The following is a 20,219-nucleotide window of genomic DNA, read 5'->3' as shown; positions in this document are numbered from 1 at the left end:
GTTGTTACAAAGCATCAAAATTTCTAGTTGTGACAGTGATATCCGCCAGTTTGTGAGACGCTCCAGCTGCAAGACGCCGGAGGATATGATTGCTAGGGCTCGAGAGAGGGAGCTAGATTTAGAGATGAAGAGGGAGAAAACCCGAGGGGGTTCATACAGGGAGTGCAGGCAAGAAGCCCAAGGTGTCAGATCACAAACTTAGGAGCCAGCAGGGCCGAGGCCATTGTGGCAAATGCGACAGGATGCACGATGGGGTGTGCAAGGCAGGGAGTTCAGACTGTTTTAAGTGCGGCCGAACTGGGCATATGAGCAGAGATTGTACAACTACTACCACCACCACAACAACATCAGATCTAATTTGATTTCAGTGCAATCAGATGGGGACACAAGCGGTCCCAGTGCCTGAGTTTAGCAGCAGCAGGGCAGGTGGCAGCACCCGCCCCTGCTACATTGAGGATTACAGACGACCGTCATGGCCGGGGTGAGGCGCCTGTGGCGAAGAGCAGGGTCTTTCAGTTGACAGCCGAGGAGTCACAAGCAGCTCCCGACGTGGTGACGGGTATGTATCTTTCCCTTATCTCTTTATTGATATTGATTATTGCTTATGTTTATGTGTTTTGTTATAGGATCGTTCTTAGTGAACAGTATATCAGCTTTAGTACTATGTGATTTGGGTGTCACCCGATCTTTTGTGTCGCTCGCGCTCAGAAAGCGATTCTCACGGGCTCCAGGGGAGCTGGATTGCCCACTTGATGTAGAGATAGCAGACGATAGGACCGTCAGGGTTGCGAGGGTTCACCGAGGATGTACACTGCAGTTGTTCAATGAGCAGTTTTCTGTAGATCTAGTCCTTATTCCCCTGCGAGGGAATAAGGTTATAGTTGGTATGGACTGGTTAAGCACCAATGGGGTAGTGATCGACTGCGAGTAGCAGCTAGTGAGGGTTCAGACTCCTAGTAGGGGAGGGTTAGTGATTCAAGGCGAGAGGCCGCAGGGTGGACCAAATTTGTGTTCAGCAACGAGAGCGAGGCGCTACCTTCAGCAGGGTTGCGCGGGTTATGTCACGTATGTTATGGATACCCGGGACAAGGGTAAGACGACAGTGGATGATGTACTGGTGGTGCGAGAGTACCCGGATGTATTTCCAGAGGATTTGCCTGGGATACCTCCAGAGAGACAAGTCGAGTTTAGGATTGACCTAGTCCCTGGTGCGGCTCCGATAGCCAAGGCACCATATTGGTTGGCTGCTCCCGAGATGCAGGAGTTGTCTACGCAGCTGCAAGAGCTACTAGACAATGGATTTATCAGGCCTGATAGTTCGCCATGGGGAGCCCCGATCCTGTTTGTGAAGAAGAAGGACGGGTCACATCGCATGTGTATAGACTACCGGGAGTTGAATAAGGTAATGGTGAAGAACTGTTACCCCCTCCCGAGGATTGATGATTTGTTTGACCAGCTACAGGGTGCATCTAGGTTCTCCAAGATTGATCTATGATCGGGTTATCACCAGATGCGATTCAGGGATGAAGATGTGCAGAAGACGGCTTTTAGGACTCGCTATGGTCACTATGAGTTCATGGAGATGCCGTTTGTGCTCACCAATGCTCCATCCACGTTTATGGACCTCATGAACCGTGTTTGCAGACCGATGCTGGATCGGTTTGTGATAGTCTTCATCGATGATATCTTGGTCTATTCCAAGACTCAGGAGCAGCGTGAGGAGCACCTGAGGGAGGTGCTGGAGACACTGAGGAGGGAGAGACTTTTTGCAAAGTTCTCCAAGTGTGAGTTCTGGTTGCATGAGGTGTAGTTTCTTGGGCACCTTGTCAACCACAAGGGTATTCTGGTCGATCCGGCCAAGATAGAGGTCGTGATGCAGTGGGAGATTCCGAGGTCTCCAACTGAGATTCGGAGTTTCCTTGGTCTAGCGGGTTATTACCAGAGATTTATTCAGGACTTCTCCATGATTGTAGTTCCTTTTACCCGACTGACCAAAAAGTCGGTGACCTTTCGCTGGGGGCCTGAGCAGCAGGCAGCCTTCGAGACTCTCAGACAACGGTTATGCGAGGCACCGATCCTGACTTTGCCAGAGGGAGTCGACGACTTCGTGGTATATTGTGACGCTTCTATCACAGGCATGGGTGTCGTGTTGATGCAACGGGGTCATGTGATAGCTTATGCTTCAAGGTAGTTGAAGCCTCATGAGGCTAACTATCCAACGCATGATTTGGAGCTGGGGGCTGTGGTTTTCGCCCTCAAGATTTGGCGGCATTACTTCTATGGGGTCCATTGTACCATTTACACGGACCACAAGAGTTTGAGGTACCTCATGGATCAGCTGAACCTAAACATGAGGCAGCGTCGGTGGTTAGATGTGGTGAAGGACTACGATTGTGAGATCCTTTACCACCCGGGCAAGGCCAACGTGGTGGCCGACGCCCTGAGCCGCCAGGCGGTAGCGGCCCCGATTCAAGACATATGTCTGAGGATAACAGTGATTACTCCATTGTTGGAGCAGATCAGAGATGCGCAAGTAGAGAGCATGAAGGAAGAGCGCCAAAAGTGCGAGCGGATCATAGGCCAGGTGGCCTCCTTTGATTACGATAGTCGGGGGTTGCTGACCCTGCATGGGAGGGACTGGGTGATGGGTTTTAGTATACTACAACATCCTATGGTGCACATACAACCCTAATAGCTTTAGATCTATGTTTTCTCTAATTATACATGCAATATTGTTTCCAAAGCATTAAGCCTACAACTAGCATGCAATTGACATAAACAACATAGAAATTAGTTATATAATTACCTCTTTATTGTAGCTTGTAGTTTTGGCCTTTAAGAACTTAGCACCAATAGTGTGAATGCCTTAAATGGAATCACAACACACCTAGGACAAAGGAAGACTCTTGAGAGAGAATATCTTGTACACAAAATGGCTCATGAACTCATAGAACATGTAGTGGCCGATTTTGGATGCTAAGCGCTCTTTTTATAGTGTGGCAAGGATTAGGGTTAGCAACATGTAATCCCTAATACCCATGACTCTTCATATTACCTAGGACCCATGGGTTAAACCTCCATGGACTATCCATGGACTACCATATTGGTTTATCCCATCCTAAATAACATAATCCCACACCATAAGAATGATTGATTTACCAAATCAATCCCCTTACATTTAATTAGTCTCTTTTGATCACTAAATTAATTCCAAATCAATTCTTGATCAATACTAATTAAATAATATGATTTCATATTAATATATTAGAACTTATAATATATTAATAAATCATAAATTACCTCTTCTCAAAAGTCTATCCTATCAAATTGTCCTGGTGATATGCAGCCCAAATGGACCATGCTACTCTGGGGTCGAGTACATACCAATTATAGTTATGGGCTTAGACACCTAATCCAACAGTCTCCCACTTGGATAAGTCTAATAACTATTATTGCAAGTACGACTCCACAACCCGACTAGCAATCGTAGCTCTTAAAAGCCGTTGTCAAACTCTGACCTAGTCAATGACGTGTCCATTAGATAAGGGATCATATATTCCTCCATTATAGATATCTTATGGACTGAGACATGGATTATAATCATTCTCTCTGTCCATCTGTTATTTCCCGATTTCCGATTTATGACGACTGACTAATTGAACAAATCAAATCAGTCCAGGCTTGGCCAAGCACTTCGGGTTTGTCATCACTAAATCATCGAGGGGCCCACATATATCGCTTTTAACCACATGGGGTAAAAGGAATGGATAAACTTCGACTCAAATGCTTGGTTGTACTTACTCATCAAATCACACACAACAATATGTTTTATAACACCAAGTTACTGGTGCGTTTACATACGTCAATATGTAACCGACTTGCAACTACAACTCACACGTATTGTTTTCAAGAATATAAGATATTATCATCTCACAATCATTCGTGATAAAATCCATGAAGTGATTCAGATGAGCGTAGGTTGAATCCAATACTCGAATCTTATTCCAGGAGTACTCATGAACACTGCAGTTATGTCTAAAACACCTAGACAAACTACAGACCCATTCACGACAGTCTTGCCTCAATACCTACTTCTAAAGTATGATCGACTGTGGATGGTTTGAATAACCTAGTTATTCAGGAAGTCAAAACATGCAAAGCGAAACACAAGAATAATACTAATCCTATATGGCCCCAAAACTTTGAGTGCCATATTGATTACTCATTATTCATTGTATAATGTTTTGATTTATCAACTTAATAATTGAATTAAAACAATAGCTATGCCATGCTCCAAGCATGCACACTATGTTTGTCTATGGTCCCGACTTTGTGAAATAGATCAATTGAAAACATTTCAATGATGCTCATTTCACAATTCCAAATCTTTATTGCAAGTGTAAGAATTTCAAATTCTTGTCACTGCTAGGAAGTGTTAGATTCAAAACTATCATGCAATGATTCTTCTGTAATGTCTAGGTACCAAAAGTCACAGAGACTTGACCAACGATATTACAAAATATTCCTTTGGAGATTGTTACAAGACAATTCCATGGAAATGAAGTCTCAGATTCAAAGTACATTCCTTTGAACATCCTTCTTGCATAAAAGTTTCTAACTTTCTCATTTATTCTTAACATCCAACTCCCAATATGGAAACATTCCATATTTGCCACACGACAACTCATTATCAATAAAATCTTGTCTATTGATAATAATGTCAATATGGTCCATCCATTACTATACTTCCAACTGTCCTTAAGCGACCAATCTTTGGCGAACCTTAGATTGTCCTTAACAGTTGTTTAACCACTTTAGTCATATCTGGTTCTATTCCTTTTTCCCTCTTAATGCCATAGGCATTTGGAAAATTAGAACACAAGAATATTATAGCATATGCAATCGATCCTATACCCGAAGCATATGAGATGCGATTCAAAATGTCTAACATAAAGACATGATACTTGACCAGACTTTTGCTATAATATTTCTATTTGCCATGTTCTCACAATTCGAATTATAAAGAAGGATGTCGTATCATAATCGAGTTTTGAGGACGCAATTAACATTTCCATATAGAATTTCCTTATGCCGAATCTTTTCAACATAACATTCATATATGTCCTTGACTAAATTTGATTAAAAACTCAATCTAAGCTTTTAGATTTGAAATGAAGTATAATATCCTCTCCCTTAATTATAGCAAAACAACTTTTCAAACCCTGCAACTTTGCGAATTGAAACCTTTGTTTTCTATAGTTAACATTGCTAACTTGCAACACTTACCATAATAATTATGCTCCCACTAGCATCATAATTATTATCTTACTTGCATAACACTTATGCTCCCACTAGAATTGACATGTATTCAGAAATCAGTTGGACTTCTAGAAATCAATACTTGTTAACTTTCTTACCAAAGTTCAGATTTCTGATACGAGATGCTTCGATAAGACTTTATCTAGGCTTCTCAAAATTATACACATTTCCTTAGATAGCTCACATGTGTGTCTAAACAATTTTAGAACTTACATCAATAAGTCTCAAATATTTAGACCTTTTTCATTTCTCACAATTCGAACTATGAAGGGGATGTCGTAATCATAATCGAATTTGAGAATGCAAATATCACAACTGCTATCTCCTTAAAATCTACTTAGTGAAAGCGTTTCCTTACAATCATTTTCATGAATTGGAGAGAAACCTTATGACACTTAGATTTTATGGTGTATGTGTTCCTATCCATGTGAATTTGTCATAACCATAATCACAAGACATGGTTAGTGACAAATCCAAAACCATATGGACTGAACTTGTTCAATCTTAATTCATTGCCACTTGGCAGCACAAGGGTCTACCATTGCTTCCTAGGTTGTTATGCAAACAATTGAGAACTCATAGAACTCACATGCATAGTCAACTTTAACTAGAATGGGCACAGAAACAAGAATATGTCAACACGATAGGTTACAAACCTCAAGTTGTGTGCTAGTGATGAACAATAAGTTTTATTCTTGATTAGTTCTTGAAACTTGTCAAGATCCTTAAGACTCCCACTTACCTCTTGACCAAGGTTGTAAAAATCGCTCGACGTAGGCTAATCGGTGGACTGGGGTCAAGGGATTAATCGGTTAGGCGGGGATTAATCGGGTACCATTAATTATTAAAAAAATTATTGTAAATTAATAAATATAACATTAATCCTAAGAATATAACATTAAATATAACAGTAATAAATATATCATTGTAAATGATAAATCGTTTTGAATCCTTTTTTCTTTGACTTTGAAGACTCTTGTGATGTTGACGGTGACCTCACTTTCACAGCCCTTCTACACATGATTGCTCTCCTGTTAACAATTAATTAAGCCAACAATCTTGATGAATGAATGAATCAACAATGTAAGAAATGTAATTTGTATAATATATATTAATATATGAGAAAGGGGGTTTGATTACCTAATGCCTCTAATGACAGCTAAATAAGCATCACAGATAACTCCAACTAGTTTTATCCTGTATGGTGTTCTTCTCTTTCCATCTACTGGTTTAGTCTCTTGTTCAAGCTGTTGCTAATAGTTTTCTATAACACTTCCATCAGCATTCACCTTGTATCCAACCCCCATTCGGTACCTTGTATCATAGGCTGCAACTAAAAAAGCAAATCCAAGCATTATATGACCAAAATCACTAAAAATTCTGCTCATATGAATGTTGTTGGACCATCACAGCATTGTATGACCAAAATCATTGATATTTCTCTTAGGCATTTACACAAACACTTGGTATGCTAGTTATCAAACAACCATATCAAACATATCACTAAAATTTCTCTTAAGCATTGTATGACCAATTTGAGTCAAGAGAGAATCGATTTTAACAATAAAACACACCCTAGAAACTAATCTGAGTAAAGATTGAAGAACAAACCTTCATAGACCAAAAACGAATTCAGACCAGTTTTGTGTCAACGAGATTTCCACCACCTGCTCTAACCGCCACCTGCAACCTCGTCAATCTGAGTCGCCGAGGTTCGTTTACATGACGTCGGATTTAGCGAGGTTTGTTTATATATCGTCGGAGGTAGTGTCTCCCCGACCAGCTTTACACCTCATTAAAATCAACTGAATCAGAATCCTTTAACGATCGATCAAAGAAAGAAAAGGGAAATTGAAGATGGTGGTAGCGTCTCCTTTGCTAGTATCCTTTAACTCCTTTGTACAGTCGAGTCGTGATACCTTCCAACTTCGAGAAGAAGGGTGGTTCGGTGATGGAACTCAAATTCTCCTTCCGAAGAACGAGATACAAAGTGGAGATAAGAAACAATTATAAGTTTATCCCACATCGCTGGTGGGAGCATTCTTTAGAGGCAAACTTATTCTATAAAAGGAGCTTTTATCTCTGAGAAAACTAAACTAAGTTGTGTTAGCGAGCTGGCTCCTTTGAGCTGGCGGGTTTCATAAATTTATTTGGCCCGATTTGGTCCGATTTAGTCCGAATTGGACTGGTTTTGACCGATATTGACCGGGGCCGATTAATTAACCCTCTAACACCTATTCGTAGGCGGTTGGAGACCGCCAAGCGCCTAGGCGCCGATTAATCGGCCGCCTAGACCGATTTTTACAACACTGCTCTTGACATATAAGATTCTCTGTCAAGAACCATTCCTTGACAAACAAATATTCAAGAGTTAGTGCGGATTCTCATCAAGAAAGACACTTCACACAATTGGTCTTAGTTGGTTTATGTTTTATCCAAAACATCACAACTTACCAATTTCAAATGTACAAGAGTAGAAAACATTTTACTCTACATTTGATAAGTGTTATAAACCTTCTTAATTTAGTGTCACTCAAGGCACAAGTTTGGAGTATGATTCTAAGACTTGGTTTTGGAACGAAGTATGACTCATCTTTTAGATTTAACCATTTCAACAATTCACGATTCCTCTTCTTAGCCATACAAATGCACTAAGATATCCTTAGAGGATCAATTGTGACATGGTTTTCATAATCATTAAGATGATCATAAAACACGATACTCAAGTACTCTCCCATCTTTTTAGATTGGAGAAACTTCTATCTTTCTGTCTAATTTGATTCTTCTCATTCATTCCGCCATACATTGAACTTTTCCAATGATTCAGAATTATAATTAAACTTGTAAGCATAACCATAGTTACTAAACTTTAGTAAATCATGACGAATAGTCTTATTGTTCTTTGTGGTGGACCTGACCAACGCACACCCAGTGTACCCGATCTCCTAGTCCTTCACTTGACTCACATATACATGTGAACAAGGAATTGATCTTAATTTCCCAAAGACGAAAATTCTCATCATACAATACAAGTTGCATGATTCCAAGTTTCTATCCAACTGAAACTTAGGTGATGAGAATCTTCCCTTATTTGGCAAATTCTCAACACTACACCAAACGAAGGAATCAAATTCATATTGCTAACATAGAAACATACAAACATCAATTTTCACAAATGCCATTGCAAGGAGATATAATAAAATAAAACAAAATTTTTATTTATTTATTAAATTGCGGAAAAACTTTTCCTTACAATGAAATTACAAATGAAAACTATGTTACTACATATTTCTAAGCAATCTATCATAACTCTTCAAGCAGCAGCTCAAAAATCCGATCATCGAACCATGCGATTGAAATCCATCTTCGTGACCAGATTCAACATACTCTTCCTTTAATCTTCCTTCCTTTTGCATGATCCTACAAAACATCAAAATGTAACCTTGTCACATCATGTATTAAGAATCAACAATTAGGAACTTAATAGAGTTAGATAGTGGACTTACCTGAAGCAGAACCATACAATCTGACTAAAGTTCTCAGGTAGTCAGGGCAGCTTCGACTCCAATGTCCCTTTCCTTGGAAATAGAAACAAATAGGCTCATTGGGAATGTCACATGGAACAATCTCAGATTTGGCCTTTCCCTTATGATCAAAACTTTTGACCATGGCCAATTCCTTTCCTTCAGGAGAAGGAATCCTTTATGGGATATCCATGTCATTGCCCATGTCAGCTTGAGAGGTAGATCTTCCAGTCAAATTTGCTTGACCATTGCGCCAAATCATTATTGATTCAGCAACAATTAGCAAATAGGTAAGATCAATAAGGGTCATGTCCTGATCTGTCACATAGTAGTCTCTAACAAACTCACTATATGACTCGGGAAGTGATTGAAGAACCCAGTCAATAGCCAATTTCCTTGGGAACACGACACCCATCATTCTCAGCCTGTCAATGTGTGACTTCATATCCAAGACATGTGCACACACAGACTTTCCATCCTTGTGTTTGCTATCCAATAGGGCTTGAGTGATTATGAACTTTTCAAGCCTTCGAACTTGTGGGTCAGGGAGAATAATTGGAGGAGGTGGAGGAAATGAAGTATGATTTTCACGATCCAACCGTGGAACATCATCTTCAAGAGGAGAGTTTGTTCCAAAAGATTTGGGAAGACCATAGTTGTCTGAACTAGACATCTACATGGGAGAAATTAAAGTTTAGTTGATTTAAGTCCTTAATATAACACCCAAATGAAATATTAAGGCTAGGACCCAACACAATATTCTACAATTAGGAAAAGGGATGTCATAATCCAATTGCAGAATATTTGAAGGTAGGTAAATGACGATTTAACAATTTCCACCATGAAAAACAAAATTGATAATTAAGTTTTAAATTGATTGAAATTCCTAGATCCTTTGAGATTCATTGAACTTTTCAATGGCATGTTTAAATCTCGATTGTGCCCTTCAAGTTTGTGATTGGGATGCTAAGGATCACAAACAAGGTGTGAATAACCATGAAAATTAGCTTGGTACTCCTAATGTTACATCACCTAATCAATGTGCCGGTTAACCACACGCGCTCCATTGATCTATGATTAACATCAAGCTACCCTTTTCCACGCACTGTCAGTCCCAGATTAGTGTGCCGGTTAACCACACGTGCTCCACTAACGACTTAACAAGGTGCAAAGTGCAATTTCATGGGTTAGCACCAAATTCACATTTTCCTAAAGTAACTAAGATTGGGAATTTAATAAAAGTTTAGTTACTTTATAATTATCATTATACTTTTAATGAAAATTAATGTCCTGTCAAAACCGTTCGGCTAACGACCCTCTACCAGTCAAGGAAGTGGTGGGTGAGAGTGGACACCCATTAAACTGCCATTTTATAGGCAATAACCTTATACCCCCCTTATAGACTAGCTTCGTGAATGAGGCTTACTAACGGTAAGACTGACTTGTCTTATACATTTATAAATATTGAATCTACAATATTATAATAGTATAAGGGTAGAATTTTAACTTTTAAAACTCTAGGGTCTGGAACTAAAGTATTTAAAAAGTGAAACTTTACAAATTCCAAAACTTGAGGGCAAATTTTGAACTATTCAAAAAACTTTTGGTATCCATAACTTATGAGTTTAATAAAGGTTTTATGAAAATACTTTTGATATTCCATAACTTGAGGACAAGTTATGGAGTTCATAAAAATATTTATGTAAAAGACTCTTCAAGTTCCATAACTTGAGGACAAGTTATGAAGACTTAAAACCATTTTATGATGACATTTAAAAATGAGACTTTTCACTTTCCATAACTTGAGGACAAGTTATGGATTTCACCAAAACAATTAGATCAAAAATTTCAACTAACAAAATCAAACAATTTGCCTATGATCTAATTAACCTCATAAGTTAAGATAATTCATATCAAACAAATTTCATGAAATTAGCCTAATCATATAAACTAATACAAAACATGAAACTTTGACAATTATCTTTAATTTGGATGAGAATTATCATTACCATATCAACAAAATCAGATTTTATGAACTAAAACATTTTGTGGTAATGATTCTAATCCAAATCAGGCCAAAAAAAACTCGAAAATCTGCATTCTAGAGCACCAACTCATCGAGTGCATGAACTGACTCGGCGAGTTGGTCAGTTTTTAGGGTGGACTCGACGAGTCTGTCAGGGGACTCGGCGAGTTCAATGTCCAGAAAGCAGAATATCGATTTTCCAAGCTTTGAAAACAAGTAGCATCAAGTATAATGGAAAACAATCATAGGCTTTGATACCACTGATGGGTTTTAGTATACTACAACATCCTATGGTGCACATACAACCCTAAATGATTTGGATCTATGTTTTCTCTAATTATACATGCAATATTGTTTCCAAAGCATTAAGCCTACAACTAGCATGCAATTGACATAAACAACATAGAAATGAGTTATAAAATTACCTCTTTGTTGTAGCTTGTAGTTTTGGCCTTTAAGAACTTAGCACCAATAGTGTGAATGCCTCAAATGGAATCACAACACACCTAGGACAAACGATGACTCTTGAGAGAGAATATCTTGTACACAAAATGGCTCATGAACTCATAAAACATGTAGTGGCCGATTTTGGATGCTAAGGGCTCCTTTTATAGTGTGGCAAGGATTAGGGTTAGCACCATGTAAACCCTAATACCCATGACTCTTCATATTACCTAGGATCCATGGGTTAAACCTCCATGGACTATCCATCGACTACCATATTGGTTTAGCTCATCCTAAATAACATAAGCCCACACCATAAGAATGATTGATTTACCAAATCAATCCCCTTACATTTAATTAGTCTCTTTTGATCACTAAATTAATTCTAAATTAATTCTTCATCAATACTAATTAAATAATATGATTTCATATTAATATATTAGAACTTATAATATATTAATAAATCATAAATTACCTCTTCTCAAAAGTCCATCCTATCAAATTGTCCTTGTGATATGCAACCCAAATGGACCATGCTACTCTCGAGTCGAGTATATACCAATTATAGTTATGGGCTTAGACACCTAATCCAACACTGGGTACCGTACAGGGGCGGAGTACGGCAGATTCTGATGGATGAGGCCCACAAGTCCAGGTTCTCCATCCATCCCGGGACGACGAAGATGTATAGAGACCTTCGTCCTGATTACTGGTGGCCCTGCATGAAACGGGATGTAGCCTGGTACGTGGAGAGATGCTTGACCTGCAGGAAGGTCAAGGCAGAGCACCAGAGGCCCCACGGCAAGATGCAGCCGCTAGACATTCCCGTATGGAAGTGGGAAGATATCACCATGGGTTTCATCACTAAGCTTTCCAGGATCGCACGTGGAGTTGATTCGATATGGGTCATCGTGGATCAATTGACCAAGAGTGCTCACTTTATCCCGATCCAGGAGAGCATATCGGCCGAGAAGTTGGCAGAGATTTATGTGCGAGAGGTAGTGGCACGTCATGGAGTGCCTGTCTCAGTGGTGTCAGACCGAGATGTTCGTTTCACTTCCAGATTTTGGAAGCTGATTCACGACGAGATGGGTACTCGTCTTCACTTCAGCACCGCTTTCCACCCCCAGACGGACGGACAGAGCGAGAGGATGATTCAGACTCTCGAGGACATGCTACGCTCATGTGTCTTGGATTTCGGTGGCAGTTGGGATACGTATCTTCCGTTAGCGGAATTTCGTTTAACAACAGTTACCACGCCAACATAGACCGGCCTCCCTTCGATATGCTCTACGGTAGGAAGTGTAGGACCCCAATCTGTTGGGGCGAGGTCGGTTAGAGAGTCATGGGGAGTACTGAGGTAGTACTCAAGACTATAGAGCGGATTCAGCAGGTCCAGAGCAGGCTCTAGACTGCTCAGAGTCGGCAGAAGAGCTACGCCGACAAGCGGCGTTCAGACTTGGAGTTTCAGGTGAGCGATATGGTCCTCCTGAAGTTGTCACCTTGGAAAGGTGTCATCCGGTTCTGGAAGCGGGGTAAGCTGGGCCCCAGATACATTGGTCCTTTCAGGGTTATAGCCCGGGTGGGCGAAGTGGTGTATCGATTGGATCTTCCAGCAGAGCTCAGCCAGATCCACAACACTTTCCATGCTTCTCAGTTACAGAAGTGCCTAGTGGATGATTCGGCGATTGTACCTTTAGAAGATATTCAGGTTGATGACAGCATGAACTATATTGAGAGACTGGTGGCGATTCTGGATCGCAAGATGAAAACCTTGAGGAACAAGGTTGTTCAGCTTGTGAAGGTGCAGTGGCAGCACCGCAAGGGTTCTGAGTGGACTTGGGAGCCGAAGAGGAGACGAGGGAGCACTACCCAGATTTGTTTCCAGATGCAGCAGACTTCGAGGACTAATTCTAAGTCGAGTGGGGGAGAATTGTAATGACTCATTCCTGGTACGCATTTAAATTGTATTTTGTTTATTTTGTAGAGCTACTCGACGAGTTGGGAACCCCAGACTCGTCGAGTAGAAGCGGGATTGGACGCGGGTTTAAAGCCATCTACTCGACGAGTTGAGAGCCCTCAACTCGGCGAGTAGGCCTGCCAGAATGAAACCCTAATTTCGGGGTTTTGCACCATATTTAAGCACTTTAATCCCCACCTTATGGCCTCATTTCCAGCCACCAAGTCCCAAACCCTAATCCACGAAACCCTAGAGCATTTTGTGAGTGTGTGAGCCATTTGTAAGCAATCTTGTGTGTTCTTGAAGCTTGAAGAAGAAGAAAGAGTTAGAAGGCTCAAGAGGAAGAGAGTAGATCCAAAAACTACACTTATTTGGCTACATTTTCTGGTAATCAAGTTTCTATCTTGACCTCTAGTTCATTAGATCTCTTCCTTCCTCTTTTATGAAGTTTTTGGCCCAAGAATGATAACCTTTGGAGAAAGGACGACTCAAGTGGGTAATCTTCCAGATCTAAGACCTTGAAGGGCTGGTATGGCATAAAGGTGCAAACTTTATGCCATTAGAGCCCCCATGCAAGCCAAAGAGTGTCATCTTGGCCTTTTTAGCCCAAAAAGGCCATGCATGAAGAGAAAGATGGGAGCTTTACGTGTCCAAGTAGTGTTAGGGGTTTAGATATGTGGTTGTAAGTCTTAGTTTGGTGTATGGATGGCTTAAGGACCAAGTTTTGGGTCCCAAGGAGCCAGGGTTTGAGCTAAACCCATTAAGAAGAGGTAGTAATGGGTAAAGTTGGAAAATTTACCCTTAAAATGACATTTTCGGGGTGTATGTGACGTATGAAGCTTGGATCTGAAGTGTAGGGGCTTAATCCATCAAGATAGCCCAAACAGACAAAGGAGTCCAGAGGAGGACTCGACGAGTTGAGTCAATTTGTCTCGATTCCGTACCAGGTGGAACTCGACGAGTCTGTGAAGGGACTTGACGAGTTGACTCAGTTTATCACGAGTCTGAATAGCATAGGAACTCGATAAGTTAGGAGGTAACTCGACGAGTTAAGTCAACTGGAAGTTGACCTTGACTTTGACTTTGACCAGAGCGTTGACTTTGATCAGGGGTAACATGTTCATTTTACCCTTAGAAGGATTTTCAGTTTTTGACTAAGTGTTCCTTGTGAATTTATAGTCGGGGAGTCGTTGCAGCAGCCATCGGAGATTCCTCACTTGAGATATCAACAGCCAACTTGAGAGGTGAGTCCTCTTCCAGTAGGAACGGGTCTAAGGCACCAAGGCCGACCCATTTATGTATGTTAGCGTATGTCAGACTTAGGTCTAATGTCGGGGTTAGCCCAATGTAGTTTATATCTTTATGTGCTCCGGACTTCGGTCCGATGCCGGGCGAGGCCCGATGAAGGTCTCTATGCTTGATGTCTTTGTGATTCTTGCATGTATTGTTATGTGTTCCGGAATTCCGTCCGATGCCGGGGCAAGCCCGATGAATGTTTAGTTATATGTTATGTGTTATATGTTCCGGATCTCGGTCCGATGTCGGGGCAAGCCCAAGGAAGGTTTAGTTTATATGTTTATGTTATGTGTTATATTACATGTTTATTGATATGTTATATGTATACCGGACTTCGGTCCGATGCCAGGCGGGGCCTGATTCCGGGCGGGGCCTGATGCCGAACTTCGGTCCGATGCCGGGCGGGGCCCGATGCTAGATTCGTCTGATGCCGGGTGGGGCCCGATGTAGTGGGCAAGGCCCAATGTATATTATTATGTGTATGGTATGTGGTAGTTTGGGGAGACTCACTAAGCTTCGTGCTTACAATTTTCAGTTCTGGTTTCAGGTACTTCCGGTAGCAAGGGGAAGAGCTCGGGATGACTGCATGGCACACACCACAGTTTTCAGCCTGGGATATTTTAGACTCTGATATTTTGATACATGGTTCTGATACAGTATTTTGATAGTATGCTTGAGATACACGATTTGGGATTTTATTATGTTGTTTTATGAATGATGGGTTTTCTTAAATGGTTTAAAACGAAAATTTTTGACTATATTTTTGGGATGTTACACAACAAAATAGGTAATTATACATATCTACCGACTATCCAGTCTCTATAGAATACCATATTATATATACCAAGATACATACAAAGTCCAGAGGGGCGACATTGGTGCCTTCGACCCCCGAGTATAGTGAGGAAGAACTCACATCAATCAGTTGTCAAAGAAACATGAACTAGAGTTGCTGACACCCGAAATCCTCACACTCCTGGAGAATGTTTATGAGATGCAAGTTCCTGATCCACAAGTCTTGAAGTTTCCCAAGTGCTCTCCAATGGGATCCTTCATTCAAGGATGAACACAAAACATTCAAAAAGCGCAAAACTCACAAATTGAGATTAAGATTTGCAAGGGGGTTGTTTGGGAGGATGGAGGTTGAGGATGGAAGGGTCTCAAGAGAGTTAGATCCCGAGCTCAATACACCGAAATTAGGGTTTGGGCTCTGGGCCAGTACGCGCTGCGTACACAGACCTACGTCCTGCGTAGGTCATTAAAACCCTGTCTCCAAGTTATCCTTTTACGCAACGCGTAGAAGGCTATCTAAGCCCTGCGTAGATCAAAATCCAATACTTAGACTTAACAAATAAATAAAGGAATTTACCTACAAGGGCCGGGTGTTACATCACTTTTCTCATTTTTTCTTGTTTCAAGGTTGAAATTACCACCACCACCATCACCATTAGGGTAGTGATAGCCATCGTCGACCACCATTTCCTTGATGGCAGTGGGTGGTGATGTTTCCAAACATATTTTTAGGTCTTTAGTATTGGTTGTGTGTCGTACGACTGAAAGCTAAAACCCTAAGTCCATGAATTCACTTATAGCATTGTACTTTGGATTCTCCACTTTTGACAATGTACTTTGGGTTGTGTCTTGCAACTCCAATTGTCATTTTTTGATTCCACATATATATCCACTATAATGTACTCTTTTCCAGGAAAGAAAGTCTTTTTCATAAGTGCTTAATGGGTTAAGATGTCATTAACCCTTAAAAGACAAATTTGTGATTTTATGAAATTTCCCATTCTATCCCTGCAGTGTAAAAATTCTAGAAAAATCATGGATGCTTGGATTTAGGATCCGTAAGTGCCCAAAGTTCAAGATTTGAGTCTAGTGTGTCCATGATTTTTTCCTTGTAGATGTTGGCTCTAATTAGGGTGAAAATCATCATTTTTCACTGACTATTCCAAAATTAGTTGCATTGATATCTCATCTTGTAAAATCCATAGTAAATTGTAGAAAAATCGTATGGACTTGTACAAGTAGTCCCCAAAAAGGTATTGAGCTCAACTTTATGAATATGACTTTAAAATTTGTATTGAATGGGTTTAGGGGGGGGGGGGCAAAACAGGTCCTGAACAGACTGTTGTTTTGGTTAAAAAGCTGAAAATAACCTTAGGGATTTATGAGTGGAATCAAGGGTTAAGGATCGTGCATTAATACTTTAAAAAACTTATATAGGGAAAAAAAATAAGTAATCTTATTTCCTTGGATCTCAGGTGCTTGCTCGTTGTGATTCATGTTGATTTGAGGTGAGTTCCTCACTACATGATATTGATACTATATATCATTTGTTTTAGCTTGTGTGTGATTATAGGATATATGTGTATAGTACTAGGTTGTGTGGCATATGTTGATAGTATGTGGTATATTGAGCTGAAGGAAATAATGTCGAGCCGATTTACTAAAGGCAGAAATGTGGAGTAAATGGAATAAAGGCATAAATGTCAAGTTAATAGACTGTATGATATATTGGGCTGAAGGCAACAATGTCGAGCTGATTGACTGAAGGCATATATGCCAAGTCAATGGACTGAAGGCATATACGTCGAGTTAATGGACTAAAGGCAGATATGTTGAGTCAACAGACTGAAGGCATATATTCCGAGTCAATGGACTAACAACATATATGTCGAGTCAAGGGAGTGAAGGCAAATATGTTGAGTCAATAAACTGAAGGCAGTAATGACAAGTCAATAGATTGAAGGCAGAAATGTCGAGTCTTTAGTAGATGCTCGTCTAGTGATGTGTTCATAGACTTGCATGTGTAATATTGTACTGGATGTTTACTTGTGTGGCATGTTTGAATTACAAATCGTTGGCATGTACATTTTATCTGTGTTATAGGTGTAAAGTATGTATACTGATGTATGATTTTTATAAATGATGAACTCATAGTTTCTTTTATTTCTGCTGCTTGATTGTTAGTTTGTGAACATAACATATTTATTAATATGATAATTTGAGGTTAAAATTAACGGAATTGGTTAAGTAACAAATGATTGGGGTTTTATATTAAATAAATGAGTTTGTTAAAAGTTAAAATTTATTGAAATTTTTGGGACGTTACATTTCTGCTTTTGCCATGCATTAGTATATGTAGTATGATTTGATGGCTTGATGATGATGGAGACTTTTGGGTAGTTACATTTAGTGTTACTTAGTGATGATACCACTTTCGACTTGTCGTTGGGATTTCATTTACATTTGGTTTTGAAAACTTGATTTGGTGCTGGTTTTGCGAACTTCAGTTTTGAAGGAGGTTATTTTTGATAATGAAGTAAGTTTGGTAATGTTTTGTAATAATTAAAATAAGACTTCCACTAACGTATTTTGGTTAAAAATGTCTTAAATAAAAAAAAATTTGGGTGAAAAATTACGATGTTACAACAAAGGTCCACGTAGTGGCAAGACAAAACCCTAAGCCCCAAATTAAATTAAATGAAATTAACGAAGAAAGACTTATACCTGAATGATGGATGTTACATGTGAATCATGAATTTTTTTATATATGCTACAATGCTTAGACTGTTGCAATCATCTTTGAAATCAAGAAAACAGGCAAGCTAACTATCACGAAGACTCAATTTGCCATATTACTAAAGCTTTCCTGTTGAAGGTGACTTTCAATCTCCATCTTCTGATGATCTGATTACTATGTTCAATATTGTGGGAAAGAATTTTGAAACGGGGGGTATTCATAAGACTTGGTGTATGAAAACAATTCAAGAAATTGCCTTTGGAGAAATCGAGTCCTTTTTGAAAAAGTTCAATAAGTCAGTTTTTATGTTGAAGCCTCGATTGAGAATTAGATGTGAATGACTCCGAAGACATTCATATATAAACAATTTCTCATAAAAGAAGACAAAGCAAGTCCTAAGAATTTTAAAGATATGAATATAAGAATTCCTGGTGTTTTAGGTAAACCTGATGGTGAAGTGTGGAGTTTAAAGAAATTTACAAAAGTTTTGAATGTGTCTAGAAATGTGTTTTTTTGAAGACACTTTTAAAAACTTTAGATATAGAGTTATGAAAGTGAAAAGTAAAGAATTAGATTCCAAAATTACTGACTTGCCTTGCATAAATCCAAATGATTTTGTAACTCTGCTTAAACTAATCAACCACATGGATATGAAGTCTGTTTCTGTCGTGAATAATAACATTTATAAAGTTCCATACAAACATTTGAGATCCTTCATACAATTCTATTATTCTCAAGTTGCTTTGTCGGATATTGATATAGACAAAGAATTCAAGAAGACACTTGCAACCCCCAAATACTAAATTGGAGAATATCTCAAAATACAAAGATGGTGAAATAATTCTTAAACCTTAGGGGATTTTGTACTTGGTTGAAAAGAACAACGGACCAACAAAAAGGTATTTTTTAGAGGTATGCCAAAGAAGGACTTTCACAAGCAACTATCTAGATTCTTATTCTTGGTGTTACACCATGTGACATAAATTCAAAAAAAAATGGAAAAGGAGATAATCAAGCATTTGGCATGGTGGGTGGCTATCAGAAAATCATTGTTGAGTAGAGTTTAATATTAGTAATGAATGATATGAAAAACGTTTGTATTTATACAATATATAAGCTGATAGATTATGCTATGGGGGTGTTTGGGATTGCTTTTCAAAACAACTTATTGGCTTATTGGATTTTTAAAAAGCTAATAAGTCAAAAAAAGTGTTTGACAAACTCAAAAGTACTTTTCAGAATAGCTTTTCTATAAGCTTCAAAAAAACACTTTTTAAAAAGCATGTAAAACTTGGCCTTTTGAAATTGTTTTCGGCTTTTTGTAACACCCCGAATCCTGGATGAGAATTTAAGAGTTATAATGCACTTTTGGGAACCTACTCGACGAGTTTGTTGGTCCCGACTAGTCGTGTAGGGGCTGAGCTGGCCACACATGTTTTGAAGCCTACTCGTCGAGTCGGGGGGCTGGACTCGACGAGTTGAGTCTGTATTGAGAAAACTCTAATTTTAGGGTTTTCACCCTATTTAAAGGCCCTTAAGCCCTCATTTATGCCTCCCTGGCCATTTAGACACACTGAGAGAAACCCTAGACGAGGTGTAGTCGTTTTGAAAGAGAAAAAGGCTAAAAATCTTGTGTTCAAGTGCATTTTTAGAAGAGGAATGAAGAGCAATAAGGTTTGGAATGAGAATAAGCTTTGGGTCCAGTGTCCTTTCGGTGCTAGCTGTCAATTGGAGGTAAAAAGCTATCTCCTTGATCATTCCTTTTGTTAGATCTCTTTCTAGAGAGTTTTAGGGCTTTATTCCATCCATCTTTTGGTTTGGAGTTGTTGAGCTGGTCATGGGAGTTGAGATTACAGATCTGAGCTATATGAGTCCCTATGAGCCCAAAGATTCGAGCTTTATTAAGCTTTGGGCAAGTCTTCAAGCATAAAGACCTTTATGGAGCATGTTTTGGCATTTTGAGCCCTATATGCCTTGTATTAACGTAAAGCTTGCAGCTTTACGTGATGATTCATCCTTGGGAGGCTAGATCCAGAGTATGAGACCTTATTTCTGTCTAAAATCATCTGAATGAGAAATTAGACTTAAGGGACTCGACGAGTTGATGAGACAACTCAACGA

This window comes from Lactuca virosa, chromosome 1 (assembly GCF_052849685.1).
Source record: "Lactuca virosa cultivar CGN04683 chromosome 1, Lactuca_virosa_CGN04683_v6, whole genome shotgun sequence".
Taxonomy (NCBI): domain Eukaryota; kingdom Viridiplantae; phylum Streptophyta; class Magnoliopsida; order Asterales; family Asteraceae; genus Lactuca; species Lactuca virosa.
The sequence above is the reverse complement of the archived record's forward strand: the minus strand, read 5'-3'. Positions refer to the sequence as shown.